This window comes from Rhododendron vialii, chromosome 4a (assembly GCF_030253575.1).
Source record: "Rhododendron vialii isolate Sample 1 chromosome 4a, ASM3025357v1".
NCBI lineage: Eukaryota > Viridiplantae > Streptophyta > Magnoliopsida > Ericales > Ericaceae > Rhododendron > Rhododendron vialii.
The window spans coordinates 8701287-8708091 of record NC_080560.1 but is presented as its reverse complement, the minus strand read 5'-3'; positions in this window follow the sequence as shown (position 1 = coordinate 8708091).

Genomic DNA, 6805 nt, shown 5'->3' with positions numbered 1-6805 from the left:
TTCAAACTTAGCTTGAAATCTTAACGAGCTTCAAAAAAACGTTCTAAGTTTGGTTCGTTCATGTAGCAAACCAATCTTGAACAAGCTTTTAATGAACGAACACGAGCTCAGACTCGAGTAATTTGGTTCGTTTAGCAGCCCTAAGTACTTGGTTTGTTTTACTGCAGTTTTGGAGCAAACTGCACAGTGTGCAGTTCTGCATTTTCAGTGCCCTTTTTGGGCCTCGCTCGATGATCGGAATCGTTCATATGATAGAGCTCGACGACAACTTCGACCATACCAAAAATCATGTTCATTGGATTCCGATCGATATCCAATTGAAGCACATTCCCACAAAGGTGACGCCATATATAGTGCTAATTAAAGTAGTAAAATACAGATATCTACTCTCTTCCCCTGCCCACGTTCCCAAAAAGGTGACGCCATATATAGTGCAAACTTTCAAACAACGTTGATTTAATTACTTTTCATAGGAAGATTCAAAGAAACTTTCAAATGACGCCCATATTATCATTGATATTAGTCATTAGTCATGATAAATAATAAAAAAAAAGAAAAAGAAAAAAAGAAAAAAGGTTGCAATTCAAAACTCGCTCTGGAATGACGCCAACGTCACCCCTTCTATACATTGAGAAGAGAATCTCAAATGAATAGCACTATGGACGGTTTCAGAAATTCTCTACGGTGGGGGCACCGATTTTTACTAATTTTGAATAAAAATTTACAATCAAGCACAATATAATTTAAAAATAGACTTCATCAAATGCGAAAAAGTTTATGATATGTATACTTCTAAAATTTCTTAAACGTAAGCACAAAAAACAAAATATTCCCTATTATGTGCTTCTATGTGCACGTCACAGTAATTTTCGGACTATGGGTTATTTTCGTTTGTAGTTGCAAAAATAAAATCTGTGAGCAAATACTTTTCGAAAAATCCCTCTGTATACATACATATATATCTTTATCTAACCTCCGAAAAAATCCCCCAAAAATGTAAAGAATAAGAAAGAAAGCCATATTCGCAAAGCAATAAAAAAGAAGAAGCTCTAATATGCATGTGGAGTGTGCAAGTTAAAAGCTTAAAAAGATTCGTGGGGTGTGAAAGTTCAAATTAAGGAGCTTTTCAAACAAACATTTTCGCATTGTTCACTTGTTATTTTGCATAACTCTTGGGATACATACCCTTAATTAGAAACTTCCAAGAAATTAAAGAGGGGCACAATATCTATCGACCAACATGACCAAAAATAAATAAATCACGACCATAAAAAAAAACAAAACATGACCAAAAAAAGAAAAAATCTATCTACCAACCACCCTCAACTTCTGAAGCAGAAATCATGGTATGAGCTCTCCTCCTCTCTATACCTTCTTTTTACTTCTATCCCTCCACAGTCTTACTTTGTGAGTTCAGATAGGATCTACAATCATAATCCAAACTGCTCATCTCATAGAACACACGAATGAAAAAACATGTCTGCAAAAAAACTTATTTCATTAATGATCAATCATTAAGCACGTGAACATGAAGCATTTTATAACGTAAAATGAATGTCAAACATACATTACACTTACGCCGTACAATTTACAGAAAACATACAGCTTATTATCGTATCTATCTCTCTCTATATCAAGTAAAACCAATTTTCCATACACATATTCTGTTCCGAGATGATCGGTTTAGATTATGATTGCAAGCCCCGAAAAAAATTTATTGTTTGGAGGAGCACGGGGAGGGGGGTGAGAGAGAGTGCAGAGGAGTTGATCTCAGAAAGCATGACGCGCTTTATTGTTTGGATTTATGCGACAAAGTACCTACGAGGTCACAAGTTGCGGCGTTCTACACGTGTCTAATCCAGATTTCAAATTATCCAGTAATCCAAGAGCACGTCAGGTGGTGCTCTTCACCTACCCAAACAGAATTAGTCGTGGATTTCACGGAAATACTCCGGTAGCGGAGTGAATAGAAGCACAACATAATGGTGCTCCCATAATACTGTATAATTTTACCCCAATTCGGTTTGTGTATATAAACCACGGCTGCTGTCATCCCCTGGAAGTGTATTTTTGCACTAAAAATACACTTGCAAGAGAATGGTGTTAACATAAAAGGGAGTAGCAAAATCATTTTCCTAAACCACCTCTTCTACCCCAATCTCTCTCCTGATCTCGATCTCTTTGTCCACGAGGTCAATCCTTGGGGTTTTATTGAGTTGAGTTTTGTTCACCCTCTACTTAAGAGGATGAGCATTACCCTCCTTCTTATTGGTTGAAGTAATATGAACCCCACCATAAAGTGATGTCATGCTTACTAAAAAGTGTATTAGTAAGGAGGATAATATTTACCCTCTTTTAAGAAGGATGAACAAAATTGCACTCGATTTTATTGGTCTTGGTGAGAGAAATTAAGGATAGAGGAAGAAGCGGTTTCGTTTGTGTACGTTCTTAACTCTTGTTGTATGGTTTTGATTCTTTTGACGCAGTTTTCTTATTGAATAATGGAACAGTTCGTGAAAAAAAAAAAAAAAAAGGATTGAGCTGGAGCTACTTGTGCTGCATAGCAATTATTAGTTTCCTTGTTTGGCTGCCCAAAATTGAGAAAAATTTAAGAGATGGGTTTTGTTTTGTTTTGTTTTTGAATCTGGTACGTACCTTCCGTGGTTCTTATATTTTGACCAGATTTCTTGTTGAATAATTGAGTAGTCCAGTTTGCATTAAGGTGTGCTAGCTAATGATTGTCTAGATATCGAACGAATGAATGGAGAAATTGTCTTTATGCATATATAGTAGCCTAGTTAGTAACGTTAAATGAGCTTTAATTATTTTCTGCATAATTGTGTCCTTGGACGGGGAGGCAGCCAAAATTTGAAGTTACTGATACTTTATTCATGAGCTGTGGACTACAGTACACAAACGAATTGGGGCTCATGAAGCATTTAGTTTAAGATATATAATTATTGCATCACACAGCAAAAAATATTTAAAAGCTGTTACTATACGAAACTTAATCCCTATGGGTAATTTATTATAGAAAAATAGACATTGAATTGTCAAAAATAAAAGAGAAGCTTCTTTTCTTTTCTTTTTGTAGGTTCTTTCTTTTGAAGACTGTAGCATAATCTCATCATATAGTCCTATACAAAACAAGAACAAAATACGAGGACAAAAACAAAATACGAGTTGTAAAATGAGAGAGAGAGAGAGAGAGAGAGAGGAGGGATGGGGTTGGGTAAACAGAGGATCTTGAGCTTTTTGTCGAACATTTTGTTGGCATTTTTTTTGGGTCAAACGCGATATATATACTCTCTCCGTCCCAAAATGGATGACAATTTTTGAAACTCGTGTCATTTTTCATCGCTTATATCTTTCAATCTATAATATTTTTCATGAGTTTGAAAACTTTGTACAATAGAACTAATCAAAAACTATCAAACAAGATCCATATTGCATATATTTTGAGATCCATATTGAAAGATATAAGTAATTGAAATTGGCACAAATATCAAAAATTGACATCCAATTTGGGACGGAGGGAGTATATATATATATACACGGGGCGGTTCAAGGGACATCCAAAAAAACACCTTAAATCTAAATCTCATAGCTCCCAATCAAATTTTTATGATCCGAACCGTTAATATATGCAGAATGTGATTTTAAGGGTGCTCGCGAGAAATTAGCAAAAAACATGACCGGGAAATATTTATCTTGAGCAGTTTTTAATGGAACCGTTTATCAAATCTAAGCTAAAAATTGCTTAAATAAAGCATTTTCCGGTCATTTTGTTTGCTAATTTCTCCGTGTTATCCTTAAAATCACGTTTTGATCAAACGATATAGTATATATAGTATATATATATATATATATATATATAGAGAGAGAGAGAGAGAGAGAGAGAGAGAGCTCCTTTGAACTTTCTAATTGTTTTACTTGTAAAGTAGCATGAGAGAGAGGGGAGAGAGAGGAGGGATAGGATAGTGCAAATAGAGGTCTTGATGATGTATTGTAAGAGAATGTCTCATAAAACGAAAAAATAAAAGATAAATATTTAAACCTTATTGAAACGAGGGCTTAGAAAATTACAGCTTTTGCATCGGGGAATAAGGGAATATCCAAAGGGCTATTTAGAACTTTCACAGCAGACAAAGACCTACTTGTAGTAACAGATAGATATAAGGAATATGATAATACTAAAAACATTATGCAGTCTACACTTTAATTGATTTTACAATGTGTACACGAATGTGTCTACATTATAACTTGAGTTTGTCAATTATTTGTGAGCATATGTAACGACCCGGATTTTGACCCAATTTTTTTTTCCTAAATATAATATTATTTAGAATTATTTTCCTTAATACAATTTTTTTTTAAATACAATTAGGCATGTAATATATACATGTATTCTTTTTAAAATTTTCCTACGTACACATGCGTACATGCACACTCCTTCTCCTCCTTCACCTCAAACTCTTTCCGTCTCTCCGTCTTCTACTCAGTCTCTACTTCCTCCCTAACCCTTAAATCAAGCCAAATTCGTCCATTCAAAATCCCATGAACCCAATCCTATTAAATTCACTCTTATTCTCTTCCACAAAAATTCTCCTATAAATACCCCACCCCATTGACCCACGAAATTTACACCACAAATATTCCCCACGCCCCACCAGTCCAAAAGAGAGAGAAAATCAAGTTCCAATCCATGGAGTTTTAGAGAAAGAAAGAAAGAGAGAGAAAAGTGGGTTTCGTACCAAGACCCGACCGAAATCCAATTCGATCGTTCCAAACATCGTCCAATTCGATCCCACGGTCTCCCGATCAAAAAAAATCCGAAGTCTTCTTCCCCAAAATTCAAGATTCGTTTTTAAATCAATTCGATCCGATTAAAGGTATTATAATTTATTCCAACCTCTTCTCTAAGTATATTAATGTGCTAAGATGTTAGTTTTTATGACTAGAACAAAAAAGAATCGAGATTGGCATTCAACGAACGAAACCCAAATTTTCCAAAAAAAAAACAAAAAAACACTGCGCACTGTTTGTCGCCGCGCTTGCTGATCATGTTTTTTTTTCTTTTCCTTTGGAACTGTTCACCGCTGGACGTTTTAGAAAAATTGACACTGTAATTACACTTATCCCTCTGCTCTTTTTAAATGTAACGTTTCAGCCCAGATCATTAAATGTAATTGGTTATCTTATTGCAGTTACACCCTTGAGGTTGTTTAGTATAAAAATTTGGCCCAATTGAGTTATAGACTTAAAACAATTAGGCCCTTAGGTTACTTAATTGTCCAGTTCGACCCCATCGTTATATTATCACTAATATGTTAATTTAAAATTCATAAAAAAATAAGCCTAGAGTTACTAGTAATTGTACAAAATTATTTTTTCTTTATTAATAAAGATTTCTGTTAATAATATTTACTTCTTGACCATATAAGATTAAGGGCAACGGCCCGTTCATAATAAGTTGCGTGATTACATTGTTTATTAATTGTTTTAATTATTATTGATTTGTTGTATATTGCATCGATACTTGATTTGAGTGCTAGATTGGACCCTAGAGACATGGGGTGGTATGCGAATAGAATTCACTTAGACGGTGCTAAGTAATGGATGAATTGAAAAGTTTTATTTCTAGATTGCCTGCAGGCGTGATGTTGAGATTTGTGATGAGATTGAAACTGGCGTGTGTCCAGTGATGAACTGATAAACTGGCGTGTGTTCAGTGATGAATTGATAAACTGGCGTGTGTCCAGAACTGGCGTGTGTCCAGTGATGAATTGATAAACTGGCGTGTGTCCAGCGATGATGGTGAAGTGGTATATAAGATAGGCGAACCCTAGTTGTGATTCAGGCATGATAAGATTTCCTCTTGTTGTAGTTATTGGGATACATACTCGGTACATAACTTAGGTGTATCTGCGACAGCAAAGGGAAGTGACCTCATGGGACCGAGCATGGCTAGCGGTTGAGGGAGGAAAGATCTCGCGGAGAGATCTTAGATTTCACATTAGGTTATGGATAGTAATGAACTGGCTTATGTGGAGAATATTGTTTGGCTTCTTCGATTCAATATTATCTTGTTACCTGCTAACTGTAAAATAAGAGGGGTGGTTGGGTTGGATTATTCTATTGGGTGATTTATCACTCACGGATACGTCTGTATCCTGGCAAATCGTTTGCTTCGGCGATCAATTTGCCAGTGGGCGCATGATTCAATGGAGAGGATTCAAAGATGTTGCAGTTCAACACGGAAAGAATATCAGGAACGAAGATCGAGTATGTTTTGGATTTGTATCAAGCCTAGAGTCAGCTCTGAAATTAATGTATTTTGAATCAGTAAATTTATCTTGTGACTGTAATAGCTAAACTTTATTTTGAAAAATTATATTTATTTAGCAAATTTTCTTAAAATTTTATTTTATTTTGCTTCCGAAAAGTCGGGGCGTTACAGCATAGGAGTTATGGTTGTGAAAATTGGTGTTTTTTATGGGGTTTTCAGTTCATTAGCTTTGTGCAGATGGAAAAATGAAAAGAAAAAGAACTCTTCTCCATCACAAGTGTCGGCTTTGAAATTCTCGGGGCCTAAGATGAATTTGTGAGGAGGAAAAAATATTCTTATGGAGGAGGAAAAGAGAGACTCTTAGGATTTGAAGCATGTACCCATTGGATGACAAAATTAAGGTTTTCTACTAGACTAGCTAACTCTTTTATTATATGAATGCTAAATTAAATATATATTACATATCTATCTATGCCTATGTGGGGCCAGAGGTTTGAGCAAAAATTGGATGCTTAA